General features: G+C 43.8%; 1 protein-coding gene across 3 annotated transcripts in view; it reads left to right on the forward strand.

Moving 5' to 3' along the window:
- Positions 1-529: 529 nt before the first annotated feature.
- Positions 530-17294, forward strand: part of JADE3 (jade family PHD finger 3) — a 127102-nt gene continuing 110337 nt past the window's right edge. For 2 of the 3 annotated variants that reach the window (XM_058535722.1, XM_058535724.1), the window contains exon 1: positions 530-595. The gene's annotated coding sequence lies outside the window, so the exon portion shown is untranslated. Of the gene's footprint in view, positions 596-734; positions 809-17294 lie in introns of those variants that run through there. The other variant, XM_058535723.1, reaches the window with a different exon arrangement.

Raw genomic sequence — 17294 nt, forward strand, 5'->3', positions numbered from 1 at the left:
ACTCAGCCGGCCCGAGGCTCCTCCTGGAAGCCGCGCGCCCAGCGGGAGCAGCGAGGAACCCACCTGGAGCACCGGCGCCCCGGGTGCGGGAGCAAAAGTGGGCGGAGCCTCGAGGCGCGCGGCGGTTGCGATGGCGCCCAGCCCGCCAGAAGAGCGCGCGGCGGGCGGACGGCGGGGAGCCAGTCGGGTAGGGCGAGCGCGGCCGGCGGTTGGGGGGGCGGGGGGGGGTGAGTAGGGGGGGGAGGAAGGAAGGGGAAGAGGCGGAGCGTGGGAGCGCACAGTGTCAGGAATACAATAGTGCTCCGCGCCGCTTTAGCCGCCGCCGTCGCCGCCCAACCGCCTGCCCAGCGCTGAGGCCTGACGGGCCCGGCGGGCGAGAGCCGAGGGTGGGAGCTGAGGCGCAGGGGGCGGCCCCGCCGGATCTGGCGGCGGGGCGGGGGGCGGGGGTGGGGAGGAGATTAGGGGGCAGGTGCGAGGGAGGGGAGAGAAGAAAGCGAGCGGTTAGGGGGCGGTTACCAGCCCTGCTGGACTCGCCCAGCACATTGCCGGGCCCGAGTGTGGAGCGGAGAAGGCGCTGCGACCTAGCTGCGCGAAGGTAGGCGCCCCTGAGGGAGGACGCGGCGCGAGCCTGCTAGGGGGCGTCGCGCCGGGTGGGCAGTGGGAGTGGCGGCTTCGGGGAGTGGAAGCGAGCGGCGCGGAGCGCAGCGTCCCGGCTCAGCCTCGCAGCGCTGCGGGTCGCTCCGGCTCCGAATCGCGGTCGCCTCAGGCGTCCCCAGCGTCTTCGGACTGAGAGCGTGTGTGGGCTGAGGTAAAGTGCCCGGTGGCCCCTCTGCCGGCCGGGGCAGTGCCGGGGGCCCGGCGCGGGGGACGGGGGCGGGCGCCGGAGCTCGACTGCAGCTCCTCTCGGGCAGGAATTGAGCGCCATAACTGCTCCGGCTGTTCTCCCCGGTGCCCCTTCCCGACGCCCCCTCTCTCCCTGTCCTCTGCCGGGTCTCGGGGCTCACGGAGTCAGACCCGCGGCGGGAGGACCTGCTCTGCGGGCCTCCTGGGGCCGGATGCTCCGGGGAGCGAGGGCGCGCCCGGGCTGTTTCCACGTTGGGGGGCAGGAAGAACCGAGTGCCAGGAGAGGAGGGCCGGCGGTGCGGGGAGCGGCGAGACCCCCGGGGAGCCGGGTGCCCCTGGAGCCCGAGCGCGGGCGCCCTGCGGGTTGGCGAACTTTCCCTCCCCCTCCCGTCATTGTTCGGGCGCTGCTGGTCCGGGGCCGCCGCAACCGCCGAGCGCCGGGCGCCGGGCGGTCCGGGGGTGGGAAAAGCGGGAGGGCTTTGCGAGCCTTACAGGAAAAATTTCCCACCGCCGGGCACGGCAAAGTTAACTTTTCTCCAGCCATCAACTTGGTTTTATTCCCTTCGCCGTGGGGCAATCGATTAAAAAAAAAAAGAAGAAGAAGATAGCCTCCCTCCGATCTTGCTCTCTCGCTTTTCAGAGCCACGGCTTCGGCTCTGAAGTCTGGCTTTAAATTGCACGGGGCAACCTGCGTTTATTACTTGCGAGGAGGAAAGGGGGGCGGGATCTCGAGTGAGTGACCATCATGGTGGTATGTGAAGACATGTTTAAAAGTTGGTATCGTTGTGTACCTCTGGGACATATGTAGCTCCTAGGCTTTTGGCAAGAAACTTGTTTGGCCGCTTCTCTGACTTATCTGAGTTGCAAGGAAATCCATGGCCTCAGATGGGTACGAAGTTTTTTTTTTGATGTAAGAACCATTTATCTGTGAAGTTGAGGATGAGATCCCCGCGCCCCTCAGCCGCCGTCTGATTGTATAAGAAATCAAAACCGTGTTAATGGTGATTCTAGTGGCCTGGAGGGAAAGGCGACCACATTCCCGGTATTCAGTCTGATAAAGATAACTACTTCTCTCTAAACTCGAAAAGTAATGGAAAATAATTTAGGTAAAAACTGGTTGCACAACATCTTGGCTTAGTTGAAGCAACCCAGAATCCACTTTCCCAGAGTGGTTCTCTTCAATACATTCCCTGCAGCCACTTCTTGTCAGCATGGGAGTGGGGGGTTGGGGATGAGAAAGGAGTCAGCTTGAACAAAGTTTTGTGTTTTTATTGAATTTAATACTTTCATAATATCTGTAAACAATGGGAATGCGGATCCTGGTCTCTGTACCCTTCGAATAGTGTAGTTCTCTTGCTTTTATTAACTTCATGTGATGCCTCTCCAGAGAAGTGAAAATAGACGTGTTTTTTCTTTTTTGTTTGGCCCTAGGAGTATTCTACCTCCATAACATATCATTTTGTTTTTCATTTAAAGTGAGCTCAGAGCTTAAATACTTGAACTGTAAAAGGATAATACCTGTCTTCAAGGGGGGAGAGATTTACATGAGATCTTTGTGAAGTACTTCTCAGATAGTGTTAGCTACTGTGATTGCCACCTTGTCTTCAACTGTGCTCTTCTCTACAGCTTTGTTTGCTAGAGAAGAACTCTTAGCCCAATATTGTTGCCTTGAAACAGTTCCTTGCATTCTTCCTCCAGTCAGTTCTGGAATACTCAGGGGTGTAGTTCTGGTTCTAGGACCCACACTTTCTGTCTCCCCCTTCTCTGAGTCACGTTGCTGTGCCTTGGCAGTGTGGTAAATGCCTTCTCACCTGGAGGAGCTTGTGAATCTTGGTCGCAGGTAGGAGAAAGTGGAGAGGGGCCTTCCACTCCTTCCTGAAGTGTTTATGATCATCTTGGAGCCAGGAGTGACTTGGAAGCAGCCTTAGGGTTGCCTGTGACCTGCCTTCTGGCCTGTAGAGGAGGTTCCCAGGAGCGGAACAGGTAATGGTGCAGGGCTCTCATAGTAGTTGAGAAGTATGGGATAGTGAAAGTTAAAATAAAGAACAAAGGATGTTGAAGGCGTATAGGTTGGATATGATCCTCTCCTTTGATAATGCTTGTCTTTTCTCTCCCTTGTGTTCTACCAGCCATAACAACCCATTTCTCCCCTAAGCTACACAAAGCCATTTCTTCTTTTTGCCCACTACTTTGAGGTCTGGCTTTAGAACTAGGCGAGTATTTGGGGGGAATTGGGGGAGGCAGGAGACATCAGGTGTCATGAAGACATGGCATTACAGGGGGCCATTATAAGCCTTGATCAGAGATACCGAGGTTGAACATTATCATAGGACATAATGCACCTACCTCCTCATGGTGCTTATATAAAACAGGAGCTGAGGAAGGTAGAGGTCGTATGCTGGCTTACATTAAGAAAATCTCTCTTCGGGGGATACCTTACTATGACCTTTACTTACCTCACCTTATAGGTGAGGGGTGGGGGTTGGGTGACACCCCTCTGGCACTCTCCTGAAATTGCTATTATGGGGACACTTGAATGGTTTACAAGTTTCTACCTATTGTGCCAGCTATAGTGGCTGGGAAAGCTGAAGTATTCTGGTTTGTGGGGTGGGGAGGATCTAGGATGAGTGGGTGGAAGTGATGAATGAATAAAAGGGTGCTAGCAGGTGGTCATTATAGACCAAGTAACTACTGCTTTGAGTTTTCTGTTTTCTGGAGTCTTTGTGACTCCCCTATAGTTATTTTTGCCTCCTCCCTATAGGTCTCTCCATAGACAATAGCAGCAAAGGTCTTACCATCAGAACTGCCTCTGTGCTTCTCTTGGGGGACAGCGAGAAAGAAGGGTCCTGGGGAGAATTTGACCCTATAGCTAAGCTTGGGAAAAGGAAAGTAAGAACTCAGAGGGCAGCCCAGTGAAGAAAGTGGGGGAAATCGTACTGGGGCTTTGACCAATAGGAGATACCTGTGTGTTCATTAATACTCTTCAAGCGGTAAATAATTTAATCTCTGCCACAACCCAGAAGCCATGGCTGAAGCCTGCTACCCAGGGAGCTCTTTGTCCCTTGATATTGGCTGATAGGCAAGGAAACCCGAACCTGGAGTGTGTTTTTTTGGAACAGCTGACAAGAGAATATGGTATCATTATGGCCAGTACACTAGACCTTGTTGCTGGAATCTCCTGGGAAAATTATTGTTATTATTATTTTTTAGATTTTTTAAAAACTTCTTATTTTGATGTAATTTATAATTACAAAAAAGTTGCGAGAATAGTACAAAGAACTCCTGTATTCCCTTTACCCAAGTTCACCAGTTATTAACCCATTTGCTCTATTTCTTTTTCTGAACTGTTCGAGAGTAACCAATGAGAGATCAGTACTTGTCGAAGGCATCCTGTCATGAAGGGTGGCTTAGGTTCAGGTGTGGGGTCTAGCAGAACATTGGTGGTGATGCAGGGCCCCAGAGGTAAAGTCTGCCTATAGCTGTGAAGCACACATTTGTAAATCACATGTGATCTCTGGTGCTAGATGTAGAAATCCTTATCAATTGTAAAAGTGGTTAAGATAGACTCCCCTTTTGTCATCATTCTTATCAAATTTGTTCCTAACTATGCCAAACTTTAATGTTGTTATGAAAATCCACTCCACCACTCCCTAACTTTGTAGCCATAATATAGTCTCCAACATTTTCATTTAATTCATTCGGCAGACATGTATTGAGTGCCTCCTATTTGCTGGGGGTATAAGAGATGAAAGATATTCACCCCCTTAAGAGCTCAACATCCAGTGGAAAGGAAGTAAGGAAATCTACCATCACAGTCAAGGGGAAGAATATTCGCTGAAAGAGTTTACAGGGGGTGATTGGAACACCAAGCTGGTTAAGGATCTGAAGAGTAGATACTTGGGAGTCATTTGGGATGTACGTGAATGTGAAGGTCTGTCTTCTCTGAGGCTTGCTGCTCTTAGATGGCAAGGTTCACGAGTTAGGGAAGCCTTTGGTGTCATACACCCAGCACAGGCTGTGGGGTCAGGCCAGCTTGGATTCTAATCTACCACTTGATCTTGGCCAGTGACTTAACTTCTCTATGCCTTAGTTTCTTCATCTGCCAAACCACATCTCTGAAATAATAATTAATTGAGGTAATAATTGCTCTGTAAACATTCATTTCATCTTCCCCTCCAAAAACGCAGTATGTGGGGAAATAGCATGAAAGGTATTAGGTATTAAGGTGGGATCTAAGGTGGTGTTTCTATTTTTTCTACAAATAAATATCTAATTAGTAACTGTGCTAAGAGCTATGATGGAGATTATTATATGGGATAATAACAATGACCGCAGCAATGATTTATTAACCATTTCTTGTGTGCTGAGCACTGTGCTAAGTGTTTAACATAGGATATCTCTCTGAGGTGTGAGGCTCAGAGAGGTGAAGCAAAGGTAATTTGCCGAGAGTCATACAGCAAGTAAAAGGTAGAATGCTTCTGTGAGGAGACCAGCAAGGTACCCTGGAGCCTTAAGGATGAGCAGGAATAAGCAAGGTAAAAGTCAGCGAGAAGGGATTGCCCGGCAGAGGCAATGGCAGGTGTTGTGAGAGCACTGAGGTGGGAGAGAGATGTGGAAAGGATCCACAGAGGTTTGGCTAGGACCTGGGGAAAGAGATGAAGTAGGCAGGGGAAGATTGACAGGACCTTATGGGACCTTGTTAAGGAGCTTGTGTTTTATTCCAAGGGCAATGGGAGGCTACTGAAAGGTGTTTTTCACCTTTTCTTAAACCGTATTGTGTGTGTGTGTGTGTGTGTGTGTGTGTGTGTGTGTGTTAATCCAGAAAAGCATCTAGTGAGGCCTAAACAAAAGTGGCTTGAGAAAGTCATTTCCCTTTCAGTGTTCCACTTTGTGATCCAATAGAGGCAATGTTTCTGGCCCAAATGTATAGATCTTAAGCAGTTTTTACTGCCTACCATTAACATGGCTGAAAAGAGTTGCTGTGATGCTAGAAGAAGCTGGTCCTGCAGAATGCTTCTAGAGGGGGATTTGATTAGGCTCATGTGTCTGATGCTTTTTAGGCTGTGTTAAGGGAGCTCTTTCAGCTTTCACTTAGCCTTGTCAAATGGGGAAAAAAGTAGAATTGGGAGAAAAAGTAATTCCTGGGAAGCTGAGTTGTTGTTCAGTGTTAGAAATGGAACTGTTGAGTATAAGACTTTGGTTTAAATATATCATGATAAAGATGCTTCAGTGACTAAATGGAAATTTTTTATGTTTTTTGTTTTTTTGATGTGTGCCATCTGTGATGGCAGACAGCACATTTGTGAGAATCTGGGAAGACAGGCATTTTTTCAATAGTTATATATTTATTCTCATCCAGGTACTGCAGGTTTTTCTGTTTGAAACTATTTCTTATGTGCAGAGTAAACTTCACAGGAGGAAAACCAGTGTTCTCTTCCCCTTTCCATATATACTGGACCACAAACATATTTACTTTGAGGTAGCTGTGTTAATTAGCTTTTTTTGGCGCAGAGGGTGATTAGCTGGCGGCTGGATGATCTAGGACGGCCTTGCTCACACATCTGGTTGGCAGGCTGGTTGGTTTAAGAGGCTCTAAGCTGGGATGGCTCATCTCCACTCCAAGTGGTGTCTCCTCCAGCTGGCTAGTCTGGGCTTGTTAACATGGTGGTCTCAAAGGCACAAAGAGGAGCAAGTGAGAGCAAGCACCAGTGCACAAGCACTTCTCAATTTACTTATGTCACATTTGATATTGTCCCATCAGCCAAAGCACTGAAGTGCTTCTGTGGCCAAGCCCAGAGTTGTTGTGGTAGGGGACCATCCAAATGTGTGGATACGAGGAGATGTGAAAAAAATTGGGGGCCATTATTGCAGTAATGCATAATGATTATTAACCAATGTAACCTCTTTTCCTTTGATAAATCTTGTTAAACACTCATTTAAATGTAGTGTTTTCTTGAGGCTAATATGATGGTACCACCTTCTTTCCTACCCTCTCCTCTACCGAGTGTGGGGCTGAGTGATGATTTTTCTAGGAGGAAGCCAAAGGGGGACAGTGTGGCTCTGGACATAGATATTCTCATGAGTGGCTTGACTGCTTACTGATCTTGTGTGGTTATTATCGAAGGAGCCCCTGGGTTTCCTCAACCTCCTGTTCAAGCTTTATCACAAAAACCATAGTGTACTAGGCTGTATTAGGTTTTGTAGTTAAGCAAAAAGATGGTTGATTGGGAGTCCATCACTACCTGAAGGATGAGAGAAATATTTGCAGCCTTTCCTCATAATCTTTATGTGATTTATAGTTTTTACCTAAGAGAAGAAATCCTTGTTTGGGCATTATAATAAGGACAAAGGATTCTCTGTAGATATGTTTTATTTGGTCAAGATTTAAAAATCTCCTTGTGGTTGCAGTGAAGAATTCAGTATAGTGCTATGAAGTGAGTGGCCAGTGAACAGCAATTTGGGGCATCAGCCTTTGGCATTTGCTTGTGAAGATTTCAGAAGTAACACCTGTCACGTAACTGAGATAGGCTTTACGACCAGCATGTAGCCTGAAATATATTACATGAAAATGCAGCTGGACCCTAGGAAGCGTGTGTGGGAAACTGCGTAGAAGGCTCACTTTGTATATCTTAGAGATATACATTCCTCCAGAAAATTGCTTGGTGTTAGAAGCTCAGCTTCCCTTCCTTCCTCCTAGGGTAAAAATTAAAAATGAAAAATCCCTGACGTTTTAAAAGTCAGTGACTTGAAAATAGGCATCAGAATTATAAATACACGTACCATTTGACCCAGCAAACACTTCCAGGAATTTATTCAACAAATATTTGCATATTACTTGAAGTGTTGCTTGTAATAGCAAAAGATTGCTAATATCCTAACCAGTCAAGGCTTGGTTATACAGTGGAATATTACACTGATATTGCATAATCTTCAAAATGTATGAAATGAAAAAAAGCAAGAAACAGAACTGTGTATTGTGAGCTACCATTTGTGTAAAATAGATAGTAGGGCATTAATATATACATTTTTGCTTACATAGATATAAAATATTTCTGGAAGGATATTCAAGACACTGATAGCTTTGTGGCATACATGGCCAGGGGTAGAGAGTTGGAGGGAGACTTTTTACTGTGCAAACCTTTATATATATCTTTTGAATTTTAAGCCATGTGAATATATTACCCTGTTTTAAAAATTAAATACATTTATTTAAAAAGAGATGGTAGATGGTGATGTGCCCCAGTTTCCTCATTTGTAAAATGAAATTAATAATAATGACCACTGGAATTCTTGTGTGGAATTAATGGCATATTAAGGATAAAATGCTGAGCAATGTCTGGCATGCCAAATATGTTGTTATTATTATCTCATGCTTAATAGAACCTTTTCTTGTCAGAAACATTCATCTTTTCTCTTTTCTTTTTTGTGAGGAAGATTAGCCCCGAGCTAACATCTGTTGCCAATCCTCCTCTTTTTGCTGAGGAAGATTGGCCCTGGGCTAACATCCGTGCCTGTCTTCCTCTACTTTATATGTGGGATGCCTGCCACGGCTTGATAAGGGGTGCGTAGGTCCATGCCTGGGATCTGAACTTGTGAACCCTGGGCTGCCGAAGCAGAGCGTGCGAACTTAACCACTATGCCACTAGGCCTGCCCCAGAAACGTTCATCTTTGATTGATTAAAATGGAGAAATTAAGTAATCGATAAGTGTGGTGTGTTGGCAAGCCTTGAAAGCATGCTGTCTTCCGGGGAAGTTTCAAAAGTTGTCCTTGGTGGTAAAAATGTTTAGGAACATAGATGTATGGGAGTCCTATATAACATCCGAAGGTTGGACCAGATGCCCAATTTTGATGGTTTTACTTGCCCTCCCAACATTAAAGAATCATGTTCACCAAAAATTTAGTGCCTTGCTATACTTCATAAAGAAGCTGCAAAAAGTAGCTCAGAATCAACTAACACTCATTGAGTGCTTGCTCTAACCAAGCCCCAGGCTAGGTACTCCTCCAGTGTATAAACCTGAGTACCTCCCCACAAAATAAGTAATTTGGCTAATCACTAAACGTTATTTTTATACTTTTTTAAAAAAAGCTAACCGTTGATGACACTAAGAAGGTGTGATTTCTTGGAGCCCCCATGATGTGAACCATTTATGATTTCTCAGAGTCTATGTTAAGGCACATCTTTTTATAGGAAACCTCCCCAGTTTTGAGGAGCACGTTGAGGAGAGAATTGCAAAAACTCAGCATGCCCACTCAAATCTCTCCCTAGAGCGCTATGTCATTAGAAAATGCAATGCAGGCCCCTTTCTTGCATAACTGCTGTATAGTATGGTCTGGCTCAATCTGAGCAAGCATCGAGGGCAGAAGGGTTGTGTTTTCCCCTGGAGAACTTCTCCCTATCCTATGAGGTACGCATAAAGGGCTACCCATTCGTCTACTAGACAGTGGATGAAACCCAGATGCTGCAAAGAGGAACCTAAATGTCCTTTCTTTTCTTGTCTGTTAGTTCATTTGTTTTATAATGTTTTCACCTGTCACAATCCATCAACCGAGGACAGTTCTTCACCTGGGATTTCAGGGGAACTGCATGGAATAAGAAGTCTTGAACACACAGTGTGAGATGTCATCTCTGAACTGTTTCCTCACTGCCTCCCCTTCCCCAGTACCACCAACAATTCAACACCAAGTTTACCTGGAGCCTTTCTTCACGACTGGAACATCCTTCCCTCTTTGCCCTGCCAATCCTGCCTGGGCCAATTCTTCCTAATTCTTGCAAATTCTAGCTCAGCAAGAGACTCCCCCTGCCCATCCCCAAAGCCCACTCATTTGGACGCCATCCCCTACGCCATATTCCCTCATTAAGTCCTGTCTTTTCTATTCACTTTGGCACCTAATGCCATACTTCCTTACTCTGTGACCTATTTTGTATACAGATGACCTGAAGGTTTACAACCAGACTGCCACTCCCAGAGTGGTATGAAACCCTCAAATTCTTTACATTCTGTCTCCCACAAATACCTGAAATAGAATTGCTGCGTGCAATTTAATTAACAAACCAAACATCAATTCTCATATTGTGTTTAAAAAATTACATTTTACATCTTCTAAGGGCCACATAAGTCCTGGTGGAAAGCAATAGTTTGGAAAAGAAATATGCATTTTGCAGACTGTCAAAAGAAAACTGATGCTTTGCCATGCTGCCACTGTGACAAGTGTGGGTATGCAGCCTGCCTGGGCAGAGCATAGCTTCACAGTATAGATTACAGTCAAAACTGCAGGCAGCTTTTCCCTGGATCCATCATAGTTTCTAGCCTGCCCCATGATTCCTTGCCCACTTGTAATGTTAAAGAGCACTAGGAATTTTTTCTTTTCAAATATACACAAAACTTTGACTGTAAATAGTTATATTCTACTTGTCTCATATGAAACTCACATCTTATACAGGAGAGGGGTGTGTTTGTGTGTATGAGCCTGAATTTAGCTCTCTATAGGGTAACCAATTTAAATCCAGGATAAACATTTTTTATACTTCTATAAATATACCTGTAAAAGCTCCCATTAAGCCCTTTAGCCCCTTGAGGAGAATCCATGTAGGCACTTGCCTTTAGGGAAATTATCTCTAGGCTGCTTTCTTGCCATGATCTCTGTGCCACTACACTCCAGGTCCAACTCAACTTCCTTCCAGACTGCTGTCTATAAAGTGTAGGCTCTAAAGGCCTCTTCCCTGTACTACCATCCCTATTCCTGGCACTAGGCCACCGCTGACTCCTGGCTGTAGCGTCTGTACTCCTGAGAGCCTAACAGTTCAAGTCCCCCATACCCAATCATAACCCTTCCCACCACCCTTACCTCTAAACTTCCCAAATCCTCTTTGCCCACTCCACCCAGGCATGCATTCACTAGAGTCTAAACATACCATGGGTCATCCGGCCGCTCTGTCTGTACTGCCCTGCCTGAAGTTCTCCACATTCCTCTGGGTTTGTTCCATCCTGCACGTTCCTCAGGACCCACTCACAAGCTCATCTTTTTCACCCCAGCGGTTCCTACCATCTCTGAAGGCCCACAGGACTAAATGTGCTCAACACTCATTTTCCCAGATGGGATGGTATGATAGAGTGGTTAATGGCCACAAAGTCCTTGCATCTTTGTATGTACAGCCGTTTACAGTGTGACTTTCTAGCTCTTTCTGTCAAAAGGTGGAGTCTGTTTCTCTACTCCTCAAATCTGGGCTGTTCTTGTAACTTGCTTTGGCCAATAAAATGCAGCGTGAGTAACTCTGGGTGACTTCTGAGCCTAGATCTCAAGAAGTCTTGTAGCTTTCCTCTTGTTCCCTGGGAACCCTGAAGCAACCAGGTAAAGAAGCCCCAGCTAGCCTGCTGGAGGAAGAGAGATGATGTGGAGAAGCCAGTCAACAGCCAACCATCAGACATGTGAGTGAGGCCACCTTAGATCGTGCAGCTGCAGGCACATTGCCAGATGACTGTAACTGCATGAGGGACCCTTGGAAAGACTAGCAGAAGAACCACCCAGCTAATTCTAGCCCAAATTGCTGACTCATAGAATTGTGAGCAAATAAAATGGTTGTTATTTTAAGACACTAAGTTTTAGGGTGATTTGTTACTCAGCAATAAATAACTGAAAGGGTAGGTTTGTACTGCTGTATTCCCAGGGCTTAGAGGGCATGCCCATGGCAGGTTTTCAGTAACAGATTGTTGTGGATCACTGTCATCATGGTGTCATTCCTCTCTTTACTTAATAGACAACCTAGCTTCCCAATCCTTGTGTCTCCCTGGCTCTCAAACAGTTCAAAGCTTGGCTCAACACTGTCTTCCAGAATGACACCTTGCAGTTCTTGATTCCACTGGACCAACATTCATCCATTTGCTCCCTTCACAGCCTCATGACAGGTTGTACCTCTCAGCTCCATGCTGCATCCCTCACTGCTTACCCTTGTTCACTAACCCTGTGGGGCCAACCGGTGGACCGCCTCAATGCCATAAAGCTGTTCTCAAATTCCCAGCCCTTCATAATCACTCTGAACCCTCACTACCTGATTCACATGTGCTTGTAATTAGGAGGGACCTTAGAGATTATCAAGGACAGCCCCTTCCAGTTACGAATGAGGAAAGGAATGCCCAGATAAAAAAAAATAATAATAAATGGCTTATTCAAGGTCACTTGATGGCAGTGTCAATATCAGAACCCACAACTCATGCAGTAGTAGATTGTTTATTTGTGCTTGGTTCATATGTGTGAAACTGTGCCTTGCTGATTAAACTATGAAAGTTCTTTGGAGGCAGACGCATCTTTTACTTCTCCTCCCTTTTCACACTCTTCTGCTATCCCCAAAGACTAACCAGTGACTACTGGACACATCAGTAATCAATAAATACTTGTTGATTAATTGACATTTAAAAAGCAATTATGCTTGGAACTGTTCTATATCTTGTTTGTGGTGGTAATTACAACCTACACATTTGTCAGAACTTGAACTGTTCATTAAAAAGGGTAAATTATACTATGTATAAATTTTTTAAATTAAGGTATAATTCAAAGCAGTTATGCTGAAGAAATCCATTTATTTGATAAATGTGGCTAAGTGTATAGGTAACATGTTACTGTGAGAAAAGGAATTTGGCTGTTTGAAAATAAATTTGCACATAATAGGCACTCAGTAATGTTAGTTTCCTTCCTCCTTGCACAAAAATGCTTCTTGATCACATGTCAAGACTGCTAAAGAAAGCATTGCTGCCCTAGGAGATGGCTGGGTCTCAGATGACTTCTAAAATCTTGTGATTGGTTTGAAAGGTAAATAAATGACTATTTTGGAATGCTTGTGTCAAGTAAAATATATAAGCGTTACCACACTATTCTAAAGGCTGGCCCCCTAGAAACTTAATTTTAGTTTTAAGGACTTAGACTCGGGTATAAAATAAACCATTAGCCCTCTGTTAATAGAAATTAATTAAAACTTAAAAATAATACAAAAGGGTGACCAAATGTCCTTTCATTGTCATACTGGAGCATTGATTGAGAGGCCCCCCCCCCAAGGATTATTTAGTTCTTTAGGGGATTGCATCTTTGTTTGGCATATTATTCACTAATGATTAGAGCCCAGACTTTTTGAAGTGACATGTTAACTTACAGATTTTTGTCTGGTAGAGATGTAAAAATTTCTGTTTGGTAGAAGAAATAGTCCGAAATACTACAGATAACTGTCCTATAGGGCATTAACCACTTTTCTATCTAATTTAGCTATCTTATTCTAGCATTTTTACTTTCAGTACCTATATATACTGAATCTCTCAAATATTCTTTGAATCAGTCCTACATCCTGCTGGTTCCCTCACTAATAAATTAGTCTTTGACATGTGTTCATTCTGTATTTGTATGTGAGTCATGCTTTTAATTTTGAAAATTATATTTTGACCCTCCAAACATCCTACAACATTGCCTGTGGGTCATGCCCCATCCTGTACAAAGTCCCTGAAATCCACTACTGATTGCTGGTCTTAATGCTGTACCAGCGCCTTGAAATAACCTTTGTGATCATGCTGGTATCTGAAAAGGTCTTTACAGGAAAAAACTGGATACTTCTGCAGGTGCTCAAGAATGTTGCAGAAAGCTTTTCTGGAACTGCTCTCATAAAATGAGAAACTGATGTTCCTTCCTGTTATGTTATTGTTCTATCTATAAGCTGAGAGAATGGCAGTAAGAATCTTTGTTTTAGGAGATCCAGAGCAAACAGACTCGCACTGGCCCTTCTTTCCTGTCAAACACTATTCCTATAATCCTCTTTTGCTAGTAATGGCCATAAAATAACTGTATTGGAGCAATAAAAATTGATAAACTACCAGCTGCCTCAAAAATCTAACAGCTTTGGCAAAATATACTGCAACTCGTTGTGATAGAGCCTCCTTTTCCCTAACAGGTTTTATTTTAACACTTTCCTTTTCACACTACTGAACAGCATAATCAAATAACAAATTCAGCAAAAGCCCAGTGTGTTCCAGGCACTAGGCACTGCTCGGCTCTGACCGTGATCACCAACCACCACCCCCCCCCCCCGGCAGGCTCCAGTAGCACTCAGTGTCAATCATTGATTTGCAGTTGTCCAGGATGAAAATGGAGGACAGAGCCCAAACGGGGGGTAGCAGTCTGTCCTGTCAAGGCTCAAAGGATTTAAAATGGAGTCAAGCAAAAGAATGGATCTCTTTCACAGTCATAAAAGCTTAGTTATCTACAAGACCACTGAGTATTAAATACATACAAATTTGAAATATCCTGAGAAATAGGAAGGGCAGGTTAAAATATGGTTCACTAACATCTGGTATTTATAAATATTCTGATTCAGGGGCTGGCCCAGTGGTGTAGCGGTTCTGTTCATGTGTTCTGCTTCGGAGGCCCAGCTTCGCCGGTTCGGATCCTGGGTGTGGACCTCTGCATCGCTCTTCAAGCCATGCTGAGGCGGTGTCCCACATAGAGCAACTAGAAGGATGTAAAACTATGACATACAACTATCTACTGGGGCTTTGGGGAGAAAGGGGGGAAAAAAGGAAAAAAGGAGGAAGATTGGCAAGAGATGTTAGCTCAGGGTCGATCTTCCTCACACACACACAAGAAAATTAAAAAGAAAAATTCTGAGTCAGCTTGACAACTTACTGAAAGAGGCATAAAACAAATATCTGGCAATAAAAACCCAGACTCAGAAATAATCCAGGTATAGTGCCCATTCATGCAAAGACCAAAGTGCCAACTTTTCATGCAGCATAGGGAATCCTTTGCAGAGGAAGTCTGAACCAAAATTCTCCACCAGGGAGGAGGAGGTGGAGTGAGTTGAGGACGTGGAACAGGAGTAGGGGAAAATTTTTCAACTCACTTTTTTTCCTGATGATTATTAAAACAAAATTCTTTAATACTTCACAATAAAGTGTTTTTGAAAAAATAATCAGTTGGGCCAGCTTCTGTCATGAGATGTAGGGAGCTGGAAGGAGCATTGCTCCCACCCTTACAATTTAAAAAAGACAGACTATCTTCAAATGCATGACTTTTCTTGAACCCATCAGAGAGAAGTATTTTATTTTACTGAAGTATTTGTTGAGAGGAGTATTTGTTCAAGTATTTTGCTCATTTTTAAATTAGGCAGTGTCTTTTTTTTTTTTTGAGGAAGACTAGCACTGAGCTAACATCTGTTGCTAATCCTCCTCTTTTTTTGCTGAGAAAGATTCGCCCTGGGCTAACATCCATGCCTGTCTTCCTCTACTTTATATGGGATGCTGCCGCAGCATGGCTTGACAAGCGGTGTGAACCTGCGAACCCTGGGCCACTGCAGTGGAGCACATAAACTTAACCGCTACGCCACCGGCCTGGCCCCTAAATTAGGTAGTTTCTTACTGTTGAGTTTTGAGAGTTGTTTTTGTTTTTGTTTTTCCCCAATATTTGAGATAAAAATCCTTTGTTGGTTATGTGATTTATCAGCAAATATTTTCTCTACATCTGTGGCTTGGCTTTTCATTCTCTTAATGGTGTCATTCACCAAACAAGATTTTAATTTTGATGAAGTCCAATTTATCATTTTTTTAAAGGACTCATGTCTAAGAACTCTTTTATTAACCCTAGATCATGAAGATTTTCTCCTATGTTTTCTTCTGCAAGTCTTGTAGTTATATGTTTTACATTTAGGTCTATGCCCATTTCGAGTTAATCTTTGTATATGATGTGAAGTTTAGGTGGAGACCTGTTTTTTACATATGGATATCTAATTGTTCCAGCACCATTTGTCACAAAGACTCTCCTTCCTCCTTTAAATTGCTTTTGCACCTTTGTCAAAAATCAGTTGTTTATATTTATGTGGATCAATATCTGGACTCGCTCTTTTGTTCCATTGGTCTGTTTTTATGACTTCACCAATACCACTGTCTTGATTACTGTAGCTTTATAGTAAGCCTTAAAATCAATTAGTGTGATTCTCCAACTTTATTCTTTTTAAAATTTGTTTTAGCTAGTCTAGATATTTTGCTGTTCTTTATAAATTTTAGAATCAGCTTGTCTATATTTACAAAAAATCCTGCTGGGATTTTTGTTGGAATTAGGTTAAATCTGATGAATTTGGGGAGAATTGACATCTTTAATGTGCTGAATCTTCCACAACATGAATATAGTATATTTCTCCATTTATTTAGGTTTTCTTTGGTTTCTTCCATCAGTGTTTTGTAGTTTTCAGCATATAGATCCTATACATGTTTTGTTAGATTTATACCTAAATATTTCATTTCTTTGGAGCTATTGTAAATGATTTATATTTTTTAAATTCAGTTTCCAATTGTTTATTGCCACCATATGGAAATATGATTGATTTTTGTATTTATGTCCTGCTCCCTTGCTAACCTGTTAGTTATAGGACTTTTAAAAAAAAATAGATTCCCTGATATAGTCTAGCAAACAATCATGTTGTTTAGGAGTAGGGATAGTTTCATTTCTTTCTTTCAATCTGTATGCCATTTATTTATTTATGTATTTACTTATGTATTTTTTTTGTCCCTTATTGCACAGGCTAAGACTTCTGGTATGATGTTTAGTAGGAGTGGTGAAAAAGGACATCTTTTTCTTTTTTTTTTAAATTTTATTTATTTATTTATTTTCCCCCCAAAGCCCCAGTAGATAGTTGTATGTCATAGCTGCACATCCTTCTAGTTGCTGTATGTGGGACGCGGCCTCAGCATGGCTAGAGAAGCGGCCCGAGGATGCACGCCCGGGATCCGAACCCCGGCCGCCAGCATCGGAGCACACGCAGTTAACCGCTAGGCCACGGGGCCGGCCCAGGACATCTTTTTCTTGTTTCGCCTTTAAGTCTTTCACCTTTAAGTTCTTTATCAGGTTGGGGAAGCTCCTTTCTATTCCTAGTTTGCTGAGAGTTTCTATCATGAATGCATGCTGAATTTTGACAAATGCTTATGTCATCGTCAACTGATATGAGCACCTGGTTTTTCTCTTTTAGACTTAATATGGTTGATTACATTGATTGATTTTCAAACATTGAACCTGCCTTGAATTCCTGGGATAAACCCCATTTGATTGTAGGGTTTTATATATTGCTTGTTAGATTTGCTAATATTTTGTTGGATGTTTGCTTCTATATTCATGAGGGACTTTTTTTTTTTTGGTAAGGAAGATTGGCCTCTGAGCTAACATCCGTTGCCAACTCTCCTCCTTTTGTTAAGGAAGATTAGCCCTGAGCTAACATCTGTGCCCATCTTCCTCTATTATGTACATGGGATGCCACCACAGCACGGCTCAATGAGTGGTGCACAGGTCTGCGCCTGGGATTGGAACCGGTGAACACCGGGCCGCCGAAGTGGAGCTCGAGAACTTAACCACTGCGCCACTGGCTGGCCGTATGGTTTTCTTTTTTGTGCTGCATTTGTCTGGATTTGATATCAGGGCTTCATAAAAT

The sequence above is a fragment of the Diceros bicornis genome, chromosome X (genome assembly GCF_020826845.1).
Source record: "Diceros bicornis minor isolate mBicDic1 chromosome X, mDicBic1.mat.cur, whole genome shotgun sequence".
Taxonomy (NCBI): Eukaryota; Metazoa; Chordata; class Mammalia; order Perissodactyla; family Rhinocerotidae; genus Diceros; species Diceros bicornis.